The sequence below is a fragment of the Thamnophis sirtalis genome, unplaced genomic scaffold, assembly GCF_051295495.1.
Source record: "Thamnophis sirtalis isolate CommonGarterSnake01/CBP01778 unplaced genomic scaffold, rThaSir2_p1.2 scaffold_1, whole genome shotgun sequence".
NCBI classification, from domain to species: Eukaryota; Metazoa; Chordata; class Lepidosauria; order Squamata; family Natricidae; genus Thamnophis; species Thamnophis sirtalis.
In genome coordinates, this window is record NW_028261381.1 from 74,383,793 (window position 1) to 74,406,619 (window position 22,827).

At 38.3% G+C, this 22,827-nt stretch overlaps 1 protein-coding gene across 1 annotated transcript in view; it reads left to right on the forward strand.

The window, feature by feature from the left end:
• TSPAN4 (tetraspanin 4) overlaps positions 1-22,827 on the forward strand; it is a 741,621-nt gene that overhangs the window by 149,029 nt on the left and 569,765 nt on the right. Inside the window, exon 2 of the mRNA XM_087716373.1 lies at positions 17,577-17,655. The gene's annotated coding sequence lies outside the window, so the exon portion shown is untranslated. The remainder of the gene's footprint in view (positions 1-17,576; positions 17,656-22,827) is intronic.

Here is a 22,827-nt window from a genome sequence, read left to right on the forward strand (position 1 = left end):
CTTACAAAAACTGCATCTCCGGTTAACCCTTATTACATTGTAACAGCTAAGCCAAAGTGCTGAGTGACATTGAATTGGCCACACCCACATGGTCACATGGCCATCGAGCCATGCCTACCCAACTGGTTATTAGGGCAGAGTACAGGCTGTTAAATTATTTGAATCCCACCACTGTTTGCTGCTATTAACTTTTATTGAGGGGAAAAAACCCTTTTGGGCGAGCAAAATGGCTTTCAGTCATTGTCATTATGTATTCTAAAATGTAGAGTGGCTGCTTATTGAGTTTCCTGCTGTATAATGACATATTGTGTTAACTTAAAGTGGGAAAAAGCCACATGGCTTTGAGAACTTCATGGGCACAAAAGCGATTTAAAAGTGTGACTAAGCTATTCTGTGTCCATGTTTCCCTTCAATCATTCACCAGGGCTTGGCCGGGTGGGTGTTCAGTCCTGCTAGCCAGGGATAGCAATGGCCAGCTCGAAGGCTCTGTGAATGAATAGAAGGCTGGGAGGTTTTTGACAGCTGGATATCTGAGACATCCATAAGTGCCAGCTTTTCTTTTCAGACAAAACCATCTCCTCTGGCAGAAACAATTATAACATTTGTATAGCTGCCTGTCATGACAGGCAGAAAAAGGAAAGGTTCTTCTCGGGGGCTGTTTAGTATATACGCTGGTGATACGTTGATTTTGATGGTGGCCTTGAATAAATGCCTTCTTATCAAGAGCAGCCACTTGGAGGTAAAGTAATTTTCATTTCTAGAGCAGATTCTTTGCTTTAGAAAGCAATATTAATAGCCAGAGCTCGAGAAAATCCTAATTAAATAAAACCTGCGTATAATGTCTTCTTGCTAAAACAGGAGGGTATTTGTATAGTTGGAAAGTTCAGTGAAAATAGATATTGACTTATGCCCATGCTTCATGGTGATAATTCCTATTGGATTTCAAAAGTGACATTTCTGACTCTGCTTTTATCAGAGGTGGGGAACCATGGCCCCTTTATGACTTGTGGACTTCCCAGAATTTCCAGAACTTGTGGACTTCCCAAATTCCCGGAACCTGTGAACCAATATAGCTGGCTCACGGATTTTGGGAGTTGGAGTCCACAAGTCATAAAAAGACAATAGTTTCCCACTTCTGTACTAGATGATGGTAAGATGCAGTGCTCAGGACACTTTCAGTTACAAGAATACTTAATACCTGTTGAAGGTTGAAAAGAATAATCAAGAAGAGAAGCAACCTAGAACTAGGGAGAAATTTACTGACAGTTAGAACAATTAATCAGTGGAAAAACTTGCCTCCAGAAGTGTGAATGCTCCAACACTGGAAGTTTTTAAAAAGAGGTTGGACAACTATTTGTCTGAAATGGAATAGGGTTTCCAGCCTGAACAGAGGGTTGTTCTCAGGGGTGAGCTGCTGGGGGTTTGCAGGGGTTCGGGAGAACCTCTAGTTAAGATTCTGTGCAGTTTGGAGAACCCCCAAATTCCACTCCTGGCTGGTCCTGCCCACCCCACCCCTCCCAGGAGTCCCCAGGCGGCTCGTTTTGGATGCAGGTAAATGCAGGGCATGTGTGGAGGCTCAGGGACGGCAAAAAACGGGCATACCGGAAGTTCAGGAAAGCCGGAAACAGGCCCATTCTGGCCACCAGAGGGCCTCCGGAACCTGGGGAGGCCATTTTCACCCTCCCGGCGACTCAAAGAAAGCCTCTGGAGCACTGGGAGGGCAAAAATCCCCCCTGCTGTGGTGCAGGAGGCTAACTAGGTGACATCCACCATGTCTACCCAGCAGCCGGGCATAAAACCCCTTGCTAAAATTTTTGAAGCCCACCCCTGGTTGGGTTACAAGATCCCCTAAGTCCTTTCTAACTCTGTCATTCTATTATATTCTGTCTGAAATAAATAATAGATTTCTTTAAATTAGAACAACTTTTTATATACTGGTACACATTTAGAGGCAAAAAATGATGAGCATAAGATACTCCACCACTCTGAGCAAACTCAACATTTGAAGTGTGACATTTTAAGTTATAATTGTTTGCTAGTCAGTCTAGGAAGAACTGGTTGAAAGACCAACTGAATAGGTTTAATAATTCTTGAGAGCCCAGAATTAGTTTTTCCCCAGGACAAGAGCACAACCTAATAATCATTGACAGCAGCCTCATAACATGATGGAAGATATTGTTCTGTACCCTTGGTTGATAGGTGAAAACATATTATCATGTGCAAGATATCAAGATGAAAACTATACCGAGGGACTTTTTCCAGAGAGTAGTACATCCCATAGATTTTTGCACTGTGCCTTAATGTAATTTATCTGATATGAATAATGATTAGCCAAATCTGAAGTCAGAGAGAGTTAGAGAGTTTATTTTTATAAAGAAAATGGTGGGTTGAAACACTCAATTTCTAGTGAGTGGAACAGTCATGTTTCTTACAGCGATGAAACTTCAGAAAAATTAGCATTTGTTAAATAAGAAATAGAAAGAGGTCATAAAAAAGACTATATATACCAACAAATACCTTTGGTTATTGATAAAGATGAGAAACATCACAGACTAAGAAAAGAAATGGAGAATAGGTATGAGTTACTATTTATTCATTCTAAAATAAGGGAAACAAAAAAATTTACTTCTGAATTGGTCACAGAATGGTAAAAAGTAGATATGCAAAGGATCCTTCTAGCTTGCAAATCAGGGTGTTTAAAAGAGAAATAAAGCTTGAAACCCTTTAGGCATACTTAAGAAAATTGGTGTACAGATGAAATTCCCAGAAGAAATTCCAGCAGGTTCTCTATATCATATCTTGTTCAAGGAAGCGAGAAACATAGACACAAAAGTCCATTTTTCTGGTAAGGTCATGCATAAGTTCACAGTCATTTCCTCATTATATTTATCAGTTATGAAAGGTTTGGAGGGCCTTATAAATCTTGATGTTCACACTGTTGACAGTTGTGCTATAACTGTAAATAAGTTGATTGAAGCAGCGTTTGCTACAATGGAAGTTTCCCCTGATCATTAATTTTAAAAAAAAAGCAAATTGCAACCTACAAATCACGAGACAGCTCTAATTAGCACTTTATTTATTTTCTGCCTTTATTATTATTTCTTACAAATAAAACAGCAAGTAAGTATATCCAGCATGCTTTCCTCTTTCTAGCGTCCCCATAACAACAACCCTGTGAGGTGAGTTGGACTGAGAGATTGTGACTGGTCCAAAGACATCAGCCAACTTTATGGTGAAGGTGGGACTAGAACTCTCAGCGAGGTGCCTTAAACCACAAGACCAAAATGGTTCCACTGATTTTATTTTATTTTGCCTCTTAGTCCTAAATTCAAGACTAGACTTTTTTGCTATGTTGAAGAATGCTCAACTTCTTTATCATTTGGCTGGCGGTCCCTCCTTCTCTGCTGTCCTCTCTGCTATGGGTTCTTTCCTGATTTAGAGAGGAGAGTTGTATCCCATCTAGAACTTGGTTGGCATATAGTCAGTGCTGGGTATATAATAGTAGGTAGACTGAACAGAAACTTAGCCATTATTTTAAAAAGCTTGAGCTGCAACAATTTTGAACCAAAATATATCTAAACGATAACTGCGTTCAGCTCTAAACCTTTGAAAGATATTCATGAATTGTGCTCACTTAACAGAATAACAGAATTGGAAGGGACCATAGAGGTCATCTTGTCCAACCCTCTGTACAAGCAGGAGACCCTATACCATTTCTGGACAAATGGTTGTCCAATATCTTCTTCAAAACCTTTATTAAGGGATCACATACAATTTCTGGAAGCAAGTTGTTCCACTGGTTAATTATTTTCACTGTAAGGAAATCTCCTTAGTTCTAGGTTGCTTGTCTCCTTGATTAGTTTCCATGCATTGCTTTTTGTCTTGTTTTCTGCTGCTTTGGAAAATAGGTTGACCCCATCTTTTATGGCAGTCCCTCAAATATTGGAACACTGCTATCATGTCACCTCTAGTCCTCCTTTTCATTAAACTTGACATACCCAATTCCTGCAACCATTTGTTATATGTTTTAGCCTCCAGTCCTCTAATCATCTTTGTTGTTCTTCTCTGCACTCTTTCCAGAGTCTCAACATCTTTTTTTATATCGTAGTGATGAAAACTGGATGCAGTATTCCCAGCGTGGTCTTACCAAGGCATTATAAAACAGTACTAACACTTCAGGTGATCTTGATTCTGTCCCTTGGTTAATGCATCCTTCTCTGCTTGACTGTAACAAGATTGCTTTGATATAACAGTTCATATGAAACTCAGCTCTATAAGACTCCAAAAAATGGAAACAGGAAGTTCAGAGTTTTGGGTTTTCAAGCAATAGAATCAAGCTGTGGACTCACCATTCAATCACCCATAAGTTTTCCACCATGTGGCTTTCTCTGGGCACACCAGGCAATTAAGATGTTTGGGGAGAGAAATGAGATACTGTGATTGCAAAACCAGGAGGCACCAAAACAGTGCAGAAATAAAACTAATAAGAGATCACAAGGAACAGTTTTGAAGACATTAATGTTGGGTCTGTCTTAAAGCTACGTTATGCATAATGGGTATTGAGGCAAACAACAACAAAACCGTAAACTACATGACAATACAGATGAATGGCATCACACTCAAAGTATGGACTAAAGCAGTGTTTTTCAACCTTTTTTGTGCAAAGGCACACTTTTTTTCATGAAAAAAATCACGAGGCACACCACCATTAGAAAATGTTAAAAATTTTTAACTCTGTGCCTATATTGACTATATATAAAGTAATTTTCCCACAGCACACCTTACACTATGTCACGGCACACTAGTGTGCCGCGGCACAGTGGTTGAAAAACACTGGACTAAAGTACCCAATGCACTCAATGGTTTTAAAGAGCAAGACAATAGTATCACCCAGTGGGGAAAAAAAACAGAAGTTTCAGACAAATGGATAGCCATTTGTCTGAAACGGTATAGGGTTTCCTGCCTAGGCAGGGGATTGGACTAGAAGACCTCCAAGGTCCCTTCAACTCTGCTATTGTATTTAGTCTCAAAGATATTCCTAGCTGTTCATTTAATTTAGATCTGTTGGATGCAATAATTAAATAGCAGTATATTGAGGGACAAATAGTTATGATGCATGAAACAAAAAGATATTATAAGGAGTGCCTGTTTTACATAATTTGGATGCAGGAATACAGGCAGTACTTGATTTACAACAGTTCATTTAGTGCAGTGTTTCTCAACCTTGGCAACTTGAAGATGTCTGGACTTCAACTCCCAGAATTCCCCAGCCAGCAAATGCTGGCTGGGGAATTCTGGGAGTTGAAGTCCAGACATCTTCAAGTTGCCAAGGTTGAGAAACACTGATTTAGTGATTACAACATCACTGAAAAAGTGATTTATGACTTAGGACTGTTGCAGCATCTTCATGGTTACGTCATCAAAATTCAGATGCTTGTCAACTGGTTCATATTTATGACGGTTGCCGTGTCCCAGGGTCATGTGATCACCTGTTGCAATCATCTGACAAACAAAGTCAGTGGGGAAAGCCAAATTCACTGAGGAATCATGTTACTAATAGGAACTATGTTACAATTGCAGTGACTCACTTAACAACTGTGGCAAGAAAAGTTGTAAAATGGGGCAAAATTCACTTAACCACAGAATTGGTGGGCTCAATTGTGGTTGTAAGTTGAAGACTACCTGCATTTTAGGATAGAACAGTTTTCCCCCCACCAAAATTCCATATTTGGCCAATGGTTGGTCAGCTCGATGATGACCTGGGAGGAGAAGCTCCCTTTCATTTATAGTAATCCATGTAGGAATGCATAAACAATGAGGTTCTGTCTCTTTGTATCCTCTGGTGATTGATTCTTATTCTTGACAATTTTGTAAGCCTGGTCATTCCAAAATGAAATGGATTCTATGGGCATCAGAATAACATCAGGAAGAAAAATACAAGGGAAACTACCCATGGATGAAAAGCAGCAGGCCTCAGTAAGGATAGATGAATCCGACTTTCATTTTATACAGCTCCATTACTTTATTTCTCCCTCCGTCTGCAAGTTTTGGACTTAAACCCATTTTGGTATGTATTTTGTCAGGACGTGTACATTTTTAAAAGAAGGTGCTTATCTTAATGTTTACAAAATGCAACCATTAGGGAAAATGCATAGGTTTGAGTATGCCATGCTAGTAAAAATATGCTTTTTTGTGTATGCAGTTTCCCAAAGGCTGGGATTCTAAAAGTGTAGGTTGGATCCTCTTGAAAGTTGAGGCTGCAGATGGACAAACTCTCCTCAGCTGTATGACTGAGCTGCCTGAAACAGGTACCAGTCATAACAACCCAGCATGAGAATATAAAAGTTAGTATAAGTAAATTTTTTACCCTGGCAGTTTGCTACAAAGCATTAAAGAATTAAAAACAACAACAATACTTGAATCATGTGAGCTTTATATAATGGTTATTCTAACTGATGGTTTAGTTGTTTTTGTTAGTTGTGAAGTCATGTCCAACCCATCACGAACCCATGGACAACGTTCCTCCAGAACTTCTTGTCCTCTACCATCCTCTGGAGTCCATTTTAAACTCACACTTACTGCTTCGGTGATTCTATCCAGCCACCTCATTCTCTGTCATCCCTTTCTTCTTTTGCCCTCAGTCTTTCCCAGCATTAGGCTCTTCTCCAGTGAGTCCTTCCTTTTCATTTGGTGGCCAAAGTATTTGAGTTTCATCTTCAGGATCTGGCCTTCCAAAGAGCAGTCAGGGTTGATCTCCTCTAGGAGTGACCGGTTTGATTGTCTTGCAGTCCAAGATGGTGGGCTTGTAGGGTTACAAAACCTAAAGAAGGATGGAGAGTGAAACATAATCCTTCTCTTTCCCAGCTACTTTGAGTGTAGGATCATTTTGAAAGGGAGAATGTCCTTCTTCCTCCTCCTCCCTTTACTGATTCTGCTCAAGATAGATGATTTTTTTGATGATATTAACAGTGGAAAAACAGTAGGTAATGCTTTCCTTCCTGCCAGTTGATCAGCCAGCCATCAGGGAAAATGAATAAGGCTCTCTACAGCTTTGTAGGGTCCCCCCCCTTTTTTTGTGGCCGAGAGCTACACAATATGCAATCCACGGGGTTGTAAGTATCCTATTGCATAGGATGCAATAATTTTTATCACTCTATTCTGCAGTTAAAAAATGTGAGGGTGTGAGAGTCCCCTCCTAGTTTTCACTGCTGATTATTTTGTGATTGAAACATACTTATGTAGCATCTTGCAGCTAGGACTTTCTTGTACTTAAAAAGATACAGATGCTTTGTCCAGGCAATATCCTATGTGGATAAATCATATACATGGGGCTGAATTGCTGAAGGGGATGTGCTGGAATAGAGTTAAGCTTGACATAATAGCATGGGCTTAACATAATAATAATATGACATTGAAAATAAATAACAAGGCAATTGCTGAAGAAGTATGTGGTTGCCTGGGGAGTGTGTAAGAAAGCCTTTTTATAAACTATGGATGACAATGGAAAAGAACAATAATATATTGGTAATCACACCATAGATCTTTAACTATATTTTGGTCTTAATGCTGTCTTTCTGCTGAAAACTAAATAGTCTATTACTTGGCTGTAACAGAAAGAAGAACAGCTGCCTACAGACATTCAGCCCTTCTGGACTCTGGCCCTTCATAAGCTTGTTTTCATGAAGATAAATGTTAGCAAAGCAAAGATGAGAAAATGTCACTTAGAAGCTTGAGCATATAGCCTGTAACATTTGTGGAACGGATTGTATTTATCAACCGTATAGGACACAGAATACTTTGGCTCCATTCTTCAGCGCTAGATAGAAATGTAGATTTTTTTTTACTCTTTAGATTGTTTATCCTGCCTTTACTATTTGTTCTGGCCTAGGCTTCCCAAGAGCATGAAGCAAACTCCTGGTCCCGACAAAACCCGCTTTTTATTAATTTACTGTGAATTCTGCTCATTTACATACAGCAAAGCCTTTCAATGGAGGATTTACAGTCACATACCTTATCTGCCTTGTAGAGCTGCCAGGCGGATAGCTGCAAAACTTGGCAAGGAGTCTGGGAGAGTCAGGAGCCAATTAAGTTTAATAATTGTCTCCTGCAAACTCCACTCCTCTTTCACTTCTCTTTTATTTCCTCTGGGAGGGGCCATTCATCATCCACCTGTGGCCTTACTCCCAAGTCAACCCCTGTTCTTTAGCTGTTCCCTTCATCTAGCAACTCCGTGCATGTGCACACTGGGAACAGGCTCCAGCTGTTCATCTGCCTCATTGATGTCTGACTCTGAAGGCAACTAATAACTGGCATACAGCTCTGGCCCCCTCTCTGCCTCTGACACAGAGTCCTTATCAGAGCCCAGACTCCAGGATTGGCCCATGTTCCTCCCCAACCTCCTCACTGTCCAAATCTGCTGCTAGCTCTGCTCTCCCCTTCCTCCTCCTATTTTCCTCACAACAATAACTCCATGAGTTGGGCTGAGAATGACTGGCCCAAAGCCATTCAACAGGCCTTCATATCTAAGGTGGAACTAAAGCTCACACTTAGTGCCTGAACTACTACAACAAACTGTCAGTTTGTTGGATTGTTGGAAGTTACAGTCCCAACAGATCTGGAATGCTTTGAGATTGGGGAAGTCTGGCTTAAAAAGTGCTCTACAGTTGTGACTTGCCAAATAAATATGTTTGTGGAGTTCAGAGCAGAAAATTGAGCTACCTGTATAGACCACCATATACAAAGCCAAATCAGTGCATCCCTCTCATCTTCTAGTTCACGGGTCCCCAATCCCCAGGAACCAGACTGCACACATCCCCACTTGCGTGAGCAGTGGGCAAACATGCACACAGAGGCTTGCTGTTTGCTTGGGTGGAACCATCACCTCTCTTCTTCACATCCCCACCCCCCAACTGGTCCCCAAAGCTGGAAAGATTGGGGAACTCTGTTGTAGTTCAAGTATTGTCCTGCATCTCAGGGCTTTCCAAATCGTATAACGGGGAATCATGTGGAAACCTCTCTGGCAGACTTCATATTGATAATGGTAGATAAGCTTTCCTGAATGAGCACGATATTTTCTTGAGCCTTCAGTGTCCAATTACTGGGTTCAGAAATCATATTAAAGCCATCTTAGATGCTAAGCTTGCTCTGAGCCAAAACCAAATAAATGACAATAGAGCATTGTGCACTCTAGGAACATGAGTATTAAATGATGGTGAGATGAAACAAACCTGTCCAGAGGTCATGTAGCCCCAGCGTGTGACTTAGAATCTTTTGCAGGAGGAGTTTTTTGGGGAATGGGGCAGGGAAATCCATAAATCAATTTCTGAACAAGACATTGGAAGCCTGTATTATGATGTCATGGAATGCTGACCCTCAGGAAATGTTGAGCTATAACTAAGGGACTTTTTTGGTTTCAAATGTTTTTGTTGTTATTGCAATGCAAGAAGCAAGTGCTGAAGAGAGGGAGATCTTAATACTTTTTTTCTATCATTTTCATTCAAACATGGTTTAGTTGGGGGTTTTTTCCTGTAATTTTTTAAAAAAAACATAGATTGCAATTCATTTTCGAGTGTGCATAGTATTTTTTTTAATCATCTGGAGAAGAAATAGTTTATTTGGATTTTTCAGTAAAAGATGGGGCAGATAAGTACACAATTTGCCCTCTGTATTTGGGCTGTCTTTTACTCATCATGATTTCTGCTTCCTGTTCCCACTTTCTGTTTTGAAGAAGTAACTACTATAATGATCAGGAATCAACATACACTGTTTAAGTCCAATGCAATTCAATTTTGCCAGCAATATGTGCCTCTTAAATTTGAAGTAAGATGCCTTGGTCATTATTGCTAAAATTGGGTAATTTGATTCATTCTACAAAAAAAAGGACATCCTGATTACATTGTGACAATGATTAATGTAAAACATTTGTCATTTGTCACCACAGTTTGTAGTCATTTCAGCAAGCAATAGCTTGATCAAAAACACATTAATAACTTTCCAGAGGACTTGTAACACTGACATTTTGTGCAGAATGCATACAGGTATGTCAGTCACATGGAATATCCCCAAACTGCTCACACTGAGCAGATAAAAGAAACAAAAATGTAAAGAAGTGAGTTGAGTTCCAAAGTCCCTTTGTGCTGTTACATATCTGGTTTCTTTTGCATGATCCAGGGGAGTCTTCTACAGTTAGCATCCTCCATGATGGCTAGGAATTTTAGTACTTGTACTCAACTGCTTGAAACTCATAGAATTTGGTACTCAGTGCATTTTCCCATGAAAATTTTGTCCTGGTTCTCATTGTGGTCAGGGTTCCAAATAGCATCCAAAATTAAATCAGAGTCCAAAGCAAAGTATTGCTCAACGTTCCAATTTATTAAGAGAACCATGTTGGCATGTGTGGGAAAATCCAAATCTGAAAGCTTCCCGGTTTTCCCCACTCAGTTTAAAGTTCAAAATCTTGCCCCCACACCCACAAGTCCCATCACATGGTCCAATCTTCCACTGCCATGCTGGCAGTTCCGGTCAGGTGCAGAGATGCAAAGACAAAGGATGACCTTGGCTTTCTAGAAAGAATTTTGTTATGGCTACATAGCATCTAACTCCATACAATCCCCCCTTCCATTTTCCCACAATAAAAAATGCATAGTAGAATAATAGAAAGTGTGACAGGCCAAAGATCCAACAGAAAAGATGGCTGCAGGGCTGACACATTGTTTGTTTGTTACTCAACACACAAGCTAGAAATTGTCAATGTCGGCTGTCTTGTGACTGACTTGTATTTCTCCTTATGGGGAAAGTTTATTTGGTACTTATCATTTTTATACTTATCATGCCTCTGGAACCAATTAATGACAATTACTGAGGTACCACTGTAGTCCTAATATAACTGGATTGAACCAAATTGGTAAAGGTTGACAAATTCATTTACTGTTGTGGTTGGCATCCTGGAGGGCATTTTGAGTTCACGTTTCTATCAGGATGGCAAGTTCCATGGCAGTTAAAAAAACTCATATAATAATATTCCATTTTCTGAGAGCTGAGAAATTGACTCTTTGTTGACCGCTGGACTTTTGTTCTTACTAAAAAGTGTATGTGGGTCATATCCTAGCAAAGTAGAGTGGGAGGGGGCCTTTGAGGCTCTTGCTCCTTCAGAGTTTAAATGCACAGTCCATGAGTTTAACAATAATATTTTGCATACATCATTATGTGTGTGTGCCTGGCCAGATATAAGAATTTAAATGAGGATACATGAGCATAATGTGCTGTATCCATTCTGATGCTCATCCATAATTACTCATGTGATGTATGTAAATTTATATTGCAAATATTGCAGATGAAGGAGAAATAGAAGTAGTAGATAATGGTGGGGATGAAAGAGTTAAGGTAAGAATATTACAAGAGGTCAGTTCTAGAAGGTGATTGAAAAGGTAGTATCCATAAGCAGAAAGGGAAACATAAGTAGAAACACAATATATGAATCAGTCAATAGAGATAGCTGTCTGTAAGTATAGAAATGGAGGACTTCACCTGGAGTCAATCAATAGTGAGGACTCTTCTGTTAGCTGGTATCGATGGAGTATATTTTAAGTCACAGACCTCCTGCATGTTTTAACCTTTTGCTATAGAGTAGAAGACGGAGGAAGTTTGAAACCAGCTTGTTGGAGCTGATTGAATTAGTATTTTATAACAGTTCAGCAGGATACAATTTCTTTATCCACTCATGCATTGGCTTAACTTGTCTGAGATTCTTAGAACATAATTTGGTGAAATTAGCGTTGGCATTTATATTTTAGAAGTATCAATTCCAATTCTTTTTGTTGTCTTCTTAAATAGATTGCAGCATGTGATAGTCTCTTTTTTAATGTGAACATTTTGCAGGCAATCTTTTCATTTAGCACTCCTTTCACAAAGTAATCTTCAATGAAGCAGCAATAGGCTAATGTGTGAATCTTCACTCCCCATCATAAAGATGGCAAGTACAGTTTGTGTGTATATTTGCATGCCCGACAGTTTCATGCTCTACTCAGTAACAAATCTTTTCCACGAAGCTCCACTCAGCTGGCTTTCACTTACAGTGCACATTTTTAGAGGCTTTTAGAGGTTATTTGATGGACAGGTTTTAGGCAATATGATGCTGTGGTTGATTTGAAGTAAATAGACATCATGCCAGTTGTGATCACTTTTAAAGTTGTAGCACTTGGAATTTCCATAGCTGACTGCATTGTTTTTAAAAGAAATGAGTGTCAATGACATTGAAATTATGAATAGGAAAAAATCAATTTATGCTGCCTTGTAGAGGAAAGAAGGAAAACTCTGGATGGAAACAATTGCAAGGTGATGGGCTGTGTGGTTTTTTCTTTTTTTGAGCAGCAAAGCAGGAAAGGAAGAAAACTTCTTTTTTTTTTCAGGTAACCAGATCTATAGAGAACTGTATTTTGAGTGACAGCTGAGTAATAAGCCTTCTTAAATTCAGATACTGATGCTAAATTCACCCCATGATTTTCTAGGAGGCCTTTTGAGACCGAGACAGAATGAGGAGTAGAAAAGAAAACAGGAGAGAAACAGAAACAAAACTGAAGTGCTGCAATATGTCCAGAATTACCAAAACAAATATTTTTCCCAATGTTACTACCACAAGAGAGAGCGAGAGAGAGCTAATAAAGAACTATATATATAATATATAATAATAAACCAGTAAGGATTTATTTGTTGGGGTTGGTTATTAGATTTATATCTTGCCTTTTAGTCAGAAACTCAAAGTCACTAATATGGGACCTTCTGGTACTTTTATCTTCTTAATGAGAAGGTGAGATGGTGGTGTTGGGAGAGAAAGGGACTGACCCCAAGTTACGCAGTCAACTTATGGAACTGAAAATGGTCTTGAATTTGAGCTGTCATAGTCCAACACTTTGTTTGCTGTAGCTCATACAACCAAAAACTACTCAGAAAATGCTGAGAGAGTATTAGGTTACTGTGTTGTTGATCCCTAAAAGGAAGGAGCTGCATCTTTTCCTGGGCTCATTTGCAGCAGCCACACAAAACCAGAGTGTGATGCATTTGATTTGATGTTGCTTTAATTAATTCATGGTGGGTTTGGAAAACATATATTATCCTAGACCCAGACAAGACACCAATAGAGTACTGCCTTTAAGTTATAGTCTGCACTTAGGCTTAAAAATAGAAATGAAATAGCTTTCTACCCATTAATATAGATAGGAAATTAAAGGATGGACAGTGTTTGTAAAACACCGCAGTGATTACTGTGGAAAAAATCAACTTAAAGCAGACCCAATTTAGCTGAAGCTTGAGGAGCACCTGATGGTCTCTTTGCTTTTCTGTTTTCCATGAGCTTTCCTTTTCAAGACAAACTGGGAGATATTGTGGGAGGTGAAGTTTAGCATAGATATTTCAGCTGAAGGAGGTGATGATTGAAGATTAAGTTGCAAAAGTGATCATCTTAAGCAGAACAGTTGAGCTCTGCAAATGCCAAAACACCTTTGTCACAGGTCACAACTCCTGTTTTCCCTTCTAGCACAAGCCTGTTGGAGAGAGTAATTCACAAATCATTTTAAAATAGGTGAGCCTTGGAGCATTTAACAGTCATTGATCTGTTTATATTTGTTTTTCAAAGGTTATGGCCCAAGACTTGGGATCAGTCCTCAGGCTAGTTCAAATGCAGAGGAAGACAATTCCTGCAAAGAAGGGAGTTTGACCTGCTTTGTTCTCTTATGTGACTTTTTCTTTGTTTTGACTGTGCCAACAAGTGAACGTTTATGCTATGTATAGGTATAGGTATAGGTATAGGCATAGGCATAGGCATAGGCATAGGCATAGGCATAGGCATAGGCATAGGCATAGGCATAGGCATAGGCATAGGCATAGGCATAGGCATAGGTATATGTATATGTATATATTCTTGCGACAAGGAACTTCTCAAGTGGCAGGACCCACAGATTCTCCTGCTGAAATAGCTGTGGGAATAGGCCCTTAACCTCTGTTCAGCTGGCTTCAGTTTGAGTTCTTGAAAAATGAACATTAATATATGAGATAGCAGCGTCATTCTCAAGAGTGAAAGAGAAGGTTGCACAGTGATCACCATGCAATCCCTCTTGGATAAGAGAATAACCTGTTATCCTTTTAATCTAGCATTATTCTTTAGAGACAGATCAATGATTGCGTTTGCATTAGCAAACCACAGGCAGGGCATGAAGATTATATTAAAGGAGACCAAGGGAGTCCCTTTAGACTTTACAGCTTCTGTTTTTTAGATCTTTTGTTGCCTTTGCTCCCTTTATTTATTTTTTACAAAAATACTTTTTGTGTAAAAGTCCCAAAACAAGTGGGTTTCAGCTATCTTCTGCCTTAAAAGGCTATTATGTTCATGAGATTTGACAGTAAGATTCTTCTGTCTCCAGAGGATTTAAACATTTGTCAGCTACTATTTCTCAAGAAACACTAGGTATACACTTGTTTAATTTTCCTGCATAAAATGAATGTTTTTAAGGGATATCTCACTGACTTTCCTTGCTGCTAGTTTGATTCATAGTCTGGCAAAATGTCAGAGATGAGAATGTGGTTTCAGATAACAGGAGTAGGGAACAAGCTATTACCTTCCTTATTACCTTGGATTTCTAAGGCCCTTGAAAATGGTTACAAGGACTTTTAGCACCTGAAACCACTAGTAAACTTGAATGCTTAATTCAAGTGAGAAGCAATTTGTATGCTTTCATACGATAAGTACTTGAGTTGTATTTTTAATTTAATTTGTTTCCTATATTTTCAATCCATCTAGACCCAGAAGATGGAAAAAATATGTGAATCCAAACTTTGCAAATGGTTATATATGAAATTGGGCTTTTTCATAATCTCTTCCCTTGTCTCTCTCATTTCTCTTGTGCTCTAATTTATTTCATTGAGTCCCCAATCCTCTGGAGCATATTTGGGGATATGTGCATAGGAAAAGAGAAGGAAGAACTATGATCTCCTAGTGTCAGTCTCCCAAGTAAATCAGATGGAAATATGACCAGATGAGCCAATTCCAGTTTATTGTAAAGTTATATTAACAGAATCTTGAAAGTCTGAAAGTACAAATTACCTGTTGTCCGTTTGTTGTCTCTTTTTACATGCTGATGAATCAGGGTGGTTCCTTTCTAAGTTTCTTTCTGTGTACATTATGCAGCTGCAGGCTCCTTCCCCCCTTTATCTGAACATCTCTTTCCTGTCTCCCAAGGTCATTTCTCTATACCATTACATTTGGCAGAACTTACTCCATCAGCAAATGGACACTGCTGAATTACAATCTCTTGAGATTTCAAATTATTAAGGTCACAACAAAGATTTTAGATGCAACAGGTAAAACATTTGTGAAAACAACACTACAAGTATAATCTGGATTATTTAGAAAACCCCACAGTTTAAGCCTACCCTAATTGCAGCTACCTAGTACATCCAATATAACCAAAATAATTCAGTAGTTACATGCTAACCTATACCTGTTTTCCCCCTTTTATTTCACTTGTTGCTATTTTTGAAATTGATTCTGGAGTGCTAGAAAGGGATCACATCTGTTAGTATCTTTGTTTTTCTCCCATGGCATTTGGATGTGTTCACGGTGCTACAGCTTTTGCCCCTGTTTGCTCTATTTGTAGAAGTTGCTGTATCAAAGCAGGAAAGCTGTTTCCAGTCAAACCATGAAAAGATGAAAGCATATTGCCAGGATTTCAAGATGAAGCACAGCTAGGTTGCAGAGCTGGATATATAGCATACAGAAGAATGTAGGATATGAATTTACATGGGTATAACATAGGAGGACTAGGATCCGAGTCAAAAAAGTGGTAATAGGCATCTGGAAGGACGGCAAACAGAAATGCAAAGAGGATCAGAAAACTGAAAGGTAGATTGGCAGGGCCAGGTAGGGAATTAATAAAGTATAGAGCAGCCTTCCCCAGACTTTGACATGAAAACTGACTTGGTAACTGTGGGCCCGTTCCTCTCTTTCAACCCAACCGACCTCACAGGTTTGTTGTAATGAGGAAAATAAAAGACAGTAGGAATATTGTGTATGTTCAGCACCTTCAGTTATTTATGAAAATAATAGGGGAATGAATGAATGAATGAATCTAGCACCCTTCAGTTATATCAGACTAGAATTTCCATCAGGCCTAACCCAGAGGTAAACAATTTGGGTCCCTCAGACCTGTTTTATGTAACCTCATCCTAAAATAATGTATCCATGTTTACACCAGAGCTGCAATGTACCTCCCAAAGCAGCTTGCTTGCCAAAATCCTCTTAAGAACTGTGATTCACACCTCCTTCTCTAGGCCTCTATTACTTGTATCAACGAGACACAACTAATAATATTTTTCTTTTCACAATGATTCCACAGTTAGGGGTTCTGTGAACAAAGAAAAGTCAAAATTACAGTCCTGAATTTCCTGCCTAATTGTCACTCTTCAGCAAATGTTTAAATAGCAGTCTGTGGGGCTATTTAGGCACTGGTGCAGAAGAAGAGTGGACACACTCCATTCACTCACCATCCACAGAAATGAAACCAATGGGAAGGTGTCCTGTCAGGAAGTAGGCTGAAGGGAGAGCCGAATGAAGAGTTGAATTGAAGAGCTGAAATAACCAGTTCTTTTTTGTTTTCTGCTACTAGACAGAACAAAGTGCTAGGCTGTGAGCAGCAATTTTCAGTTACTCCAGATCTGGGCATTATTACAATTGTAGGGTCATTTTGGAAGAAAGGCATTGTTCTCTTCTGTTTGCAGGGATGTAATCTACCAATATTAGCCTTTCACAATACCCTCAGCCATCAAAATGGATAGTTTGACTGTTGGTTCCTCAGTCTCATTTCTCAAGTCTCACCAATTCTCTGTGCCCATCTTTGACATAGTAATGCTGATCTGGAATGGATTGGCATCTTGCTCCTTCTGGCATGATTTATTTCATTATTTATTCCCACCAACTCACAGAGCATTCTAGCTTGACTTTATGGTTAGTCATAGAGTATACAATCAGTATCTTCACAAAGGTCTTTTTTTTTTTGCTTAAACATGGATATTCTTCAGTTTAATCAAGCTCTGTGTCTCCTTCCATATTTTGTCTCATGATAGTCAAAGTTCTGTTTCAACATATATTGTACTACAAGTATAAAATGAACAATCATCCCTTGGTTAATTAGAATACCTTTTGGTATTGTAATCAATATTGTGATATTAAGGTGAAAGGTTTTGCATATGAACTAGAAATCAAGAGATAGATATAGAAGTAAATATTATTTTTTAAACAATCAGTTACTATTATTTGAGCTAGGGTGGCACAGTGGTTAGAATGCAGTATTGCAGTCTACTTCTGCTGGCTGCCAGCAGTTCGGTAATTCAATACTCACTGGCTCAAGATTGACTCAGCCTTCCATCCTTCTAAGATCGGTAAAATGAGGATCCAGATTGTTGGGGGCAATAGGCTGACTCTGTAAACGGCTTAGAGAAGGCTGTAAAGCACTGTGAAGCGGTATATAGGTCTAAGTGCTATTGCTATTTGATTAACCCTCTTTTCCTTCTTTCCCTTTTTTCAATAGGCACCACAAAGAGGGACCAGCATTGCTTTGGACCATTGTACAGCGTGTCAAACACCTTGTAGCAAACCTGTTTGGGCAAGTAAGTTTCTTAATCATTACAGTTATCAAAGCAAGTGAGGTGCTTTTAAAGCAACTTTTGCTGATTAGTTATTTGTTCTCCCATAACCACCCACTTAAAGCTTAATAAATAATCTGCAAAGGCCAGGGCTGACAACTTAGTCTGTTGTCTTGAAGCTCTTAATTATGATCTCTTCTTCCTGATTGAAGTCATTTCTGTGTGTGTTTCTTTGAACTCCCTTTGAACGAAGCCTGTCCTCATAATGGCATCTGTAATCTACTGTGGTGCTGTCCTTTTCATGTGATTACAAGTGATCTTCATAATATAGCGGGAAAGCTAAAGGGCAGAAGTTGAGCGTGTGGGTTTAGCAATCTCATTCCTTAAAATGCTGAAATATAAATGGGGGGAAAAAAACAAAAGGAAAAAAAAAGGGTGGGATGTGAGTAGCTCTGCAGTGTGTCTAGTGTAGTAGACATTTAATGAATTTTTCCACTAGAAAAGTTATTTTTCTCAATTCAGCAGAATCATCAAAAGTATAATGCTTTGATTACTCTTTCTCCCCAAAGCTCATAACTATTTCACTAAGGACATTTTCTTCTTTCCTTAGTGTTTGGGATGATGTAATTCATTGACCTTCGTCAATTTGATTTCCCAAGCAACAAATCAATGGAACGCATAACATTATGTAAAATATTAAAACTGTGTGAAAAATACATCTAATGGTAGAATTCTCCTCCAGGCACTGGTGTCTTAATGATTTATTTTTATTTATCTTTCATTTGGTTTAAAAATGCATATATGGATTGTAGTGTTTTTCAATCTGAATTCCTTAGTATGCTTTTCTTTTAATATCCCTCTATATTAAAGATAGAACATTTTTGTTTTACTGTATGTTGAGGAATGAAAACAGTAGAATGTGGATATCTTCGATCTAGAAGTGGTGGGATTTGAAAAGAAATCCAACTTAGTATCATAATCATGTAAACCCTTCCATATTAATTTAGAATTTGAGAAATATATGAATGCACTCAGGGCCATAAATATATGAAGTTTTACATAGGATATATTTGTTTTCATTTAACTAGTCTTCATATTTTGCTAAGTTATGATACATGAGCATATACATACCCATCACATAGTTCCTTTTTGAGATTACCAATGTTATGCAAAGTCCAGAAATGAGTAAGAGAATTGTATAAGATAAGAAAAAGAAATATAGCTGTATCTAGTGTACACAGATAGCATTCACTGTGCCGTTTCATTTCATTCTATCTTTGTAAATCATCTGGCTTTCCCCAGGTCCATGCACTGCTTAATGTATTGCCCTTTGTTTGCCTCTTTATCTTCAGGATTTCATCAGTCTCATCCAACCCAATTTTCACAGTTTCCCTCTTCCTCTCAACCTATTCATTCTCCTTCCATATATATTTATTTGTAGTTCAGTCTTCATTCATTCTCTCTCTCTGTCAAAATCATCTGAATGAATTTCTTTTGAATTGATCACTCCCTTTTGTATTCAGTCTGAATTATTCATATATATTTTGATTCTGTCTCTTTGTTTTATCACAAACACTTAAATAAATTATCTGATTATTTTTAATATTTCTCCTGATGCACACAGATCCCTATAACAAAAAACTTACACATAACAGTTTTGCTTCATTTAACACATATTCATTCCTCACAGCAAATGACATATGCCTACTCTATGTTTAGTGACTGATTTCTATTCCAATGTTCAGATCATTTAGCGAAATGGTTGCAAAGTGAGCATATGACAGCTACTTTCACTTTGGCATATGTTGTTGTCAGGTGCACAAAATTTGGTCATAAATATGCACATTGGTCAGAAAGTGATTTTTTTTTTAAAAAAATGACTGTCTGTTACATTATATTTGCAGATGATTGTTAGCCAAAGTAGTTGCTAAACAAGGAATGGGTTTTTTAACCACTGCCATTCGACCACCATTTGTATAGTTAAAATTTCTCCATACCTTTAAATTTTTCTAAAATTTTCTCCTTTTGTAAATATTTTAGTACAATCTGCAACTGTTCACTCCATTTTCTCTATAGATATAATTGCCAATATATAATGATCTTTGGTACCTTAATTTTTAGATCCATACTCCTCATTGCATTATACAGTCTAACCAACAATACAGTATAGCAATAGCAATAGCAATAGCAGTTAGACTTATATACCGCTTCATAGGGCTTTCAGTCCTCTCTAAGCGGTTTACAGAGTCAACATATTGCCCCCAACAACAATCCGGGTCCTCATTTTACCCACCTCGGAAGGATGGAAGGCTGAGTCAACCATGATCCAGTGAGATTTGAACAGCTGAACTGCAGAACTGCAGTCAGCTGAAGTAGCCTGCAGTGCTGCATTTAACCACTGCGCCACCTCGGCTCTTATCTCGCTCTTTCTTTCTCACACACAAACACACAGATACAAAAGTACATTTTTATTCACGTATCTAGCCAACACATTTCTACCTTCGCCATCACTAAACAGCCAAAGGGACATAATACATCCTTGTCTTATGCCCGGCTAAATGTTGAGCTATTCACTATTTAGTTTAGTTTTGTGGATGCTTTACATCCATCATACCCGGCCGTTATCACATTTGGCAATTCCATATTCATCCTTCATATACTCCTCTTATCACATCCAACAGTTCCATATTCATGTAAAAAATTCCATAATTCAGGCCTATTCACTATCATACACTGTCTCTGAATCAATCAAGGTGTAATAAATCTCCTCCTATTGATATACTTCTCAGTAACCTGATAAGGAGCTAAAATCTGGTCTGCACACTATCTGCCCAGCATAAAAATGCACTGCATTTCTCAGATTGTTACTAATTGTCTCCTCTTGTACCTTTTTGATCAGAATTGTGCTGAAGACTTTCCAGGCATTCATTCATTTAAAATACTTGCGTGGCTGCCCATCTTAAAACCAGAACTCTGGATGGCATGCTTAGTAGACAAAATCCCTCATAGTGCATTCATTTCTGCTACTTTTCCCTTTGTATAGGGGAACAGTAATTGCATTCTTTATATACAGTATCAAGACGTCTTCACACTCGTATTAAATGGGGCATGCAATTGCTCTGTAATCATTTCAGATTCCTTTCTGAACATTTCCTAATTATACCACCTACTCATAGAAATGGACCACATTTTTAATGTCCCCATAGCATTTATTAGTTCTTTTTCATCTCAGTCTTTTTCTCAGACAATAACATGTACAGGTAGTTCTTACGAGCACAGTTGAGCACCAAACTTTCTGTTGGTAGGCAAGGCAGGGGTTAATTTAAGTTTTGCCCCATTTTACGATCTTTTCCGTATTAAGGGTTAAGTGAATCACTGCAGTTGTTAAGTGACTCTGGCTCTCCCCATTGACTTTGTTTGTCAGAAGCTGGCTAGGAAGGATGCAAATGGTGACCATGTAAGCCCAGGATAGTGCAACTCTCATAAATATATGCCAGTTGCCAAGCGCCCAAATTTTGATCATGTGACCACGAGGATCCTGCAATGGTCCTAAGTGTGAAAACTGATCATAAATCACTTTTTTTCAATGCTATTGTAACTTCTAAATCAGTGTTTCTCAACCTTGGCAACTTGAAGATGTCTGGACTTCAACTTCCCAGAATTCCCCAGCCAGCATTCGCAGATGCCAGACATCTTCAAGTTGCCAAGGTTGAGAAACACTATTCTAAATGGTCCTTAAATGAACGGTTATTAAATTGAAGGCTACCTGCATAGAATTTTGTCTGCATTCCATTTTTCAGAGCATTGTTGTCACTCCATACGTATATAACAAAATTCTTTTTCCAACTTTCCCTGACTTCAGTTTCATCCCGAAAAATGTATAGTCATTTTAAATTACGTTCTGTACCTTGTTTACTCTTCATTCTCATTTCCCACAATAATGTTCCATTTCCATCAAAATTGCTCTGTCTCTCAATTATCTTTTTCTTTCTATAAACATATTTCAGTATCTTTTTTTTGCAACGGTCATTTTCCTAAATGCATTTTTTTTTGTCATCCAAAGCCTCTTTTATTTTGTTATTTCACTAAGCATCTTTTTTGATACCATTGACAATGCTTCACACATTTGTGCAGCAGTATAAACTCTAGCTTTTTAAAGAAAATAACCTTTTACTTGTTGACTTTATTTTAAAAAATTTTTAAATCCAGCCATCTTAATCGAGCACCAGGGCAATCCTAATAAATTTAAAAAAGACTCCAATAATAAATTGGGTTAGATCACTAGTGGGAGGAACTTAATTGGAAACCGCATAGAGGCAATATGTATTGCACATAAATTACCTAGTCGGGAGGCTTATGTTTATGCGTTGTATTTGTATTTAAAACATTTATTTGCAGCATAGGTTTCAGCAAAATTTATCCCTATGGATCTTGGCAACTATAGCAGATCATAAAATGACCATTTAATCTTGATGATTATTGAGCCTTTCCTCCATCTGAATGCTTTCGAATATTTTGTTCTGTCAGGTTCTTATTCTAATATAATGGCAACAAGTTAAAGGAAAAGGAAAATAAAGAGTCGCAAGATCAAACTTCAACTTAAAAAAAAATAAAACCTAGCTATAAAGTGTAACTGTTTATTTTTGGGTCCCTGTTAGGAAAGATGCTTCATCATTCAGAGCTGCTATCACTAACTGTCAAAAAGAACCCAAGAGCAATTCCTTCTTTTAGTCTCCAGCAACTTTCTCTCTCTCCCTCCCTCCCTCTCTTTCTCTGTGTATGATGAGGCAGAAGATGTGATATGAGGTTGCAAGTGAAGGATGACCTTGTTTGGCCCTCCTATAAATTCTAGTAAACCAGGCCAACTTACTGCATGACTAAAACTTTTTCAGGTCAGACTTAAGTCATGTTTGAAATTGGGGAAATGTAACAAGAGATTAGAGGTTTTAGAAAGATATCTCTCATACAATTAAAAGGAATGCAAATGAGTATTTTAATAGAAAAGCAGCAAAATTGATGTCTTTGGTGGCAGGTGGCTTTAAAAAGCCTAGACAGAACCTCTGAAAAACAAAATTTGAAAGAATAACTCAAACATGAAAAAGGACGGATGTGAGATAGATAGATCATTTTCTGTGTTCAAGCCAGACTTCTACATTCTTGTTGAGTATGTATGGTAGAAAAGTTAATTGCCTTCGT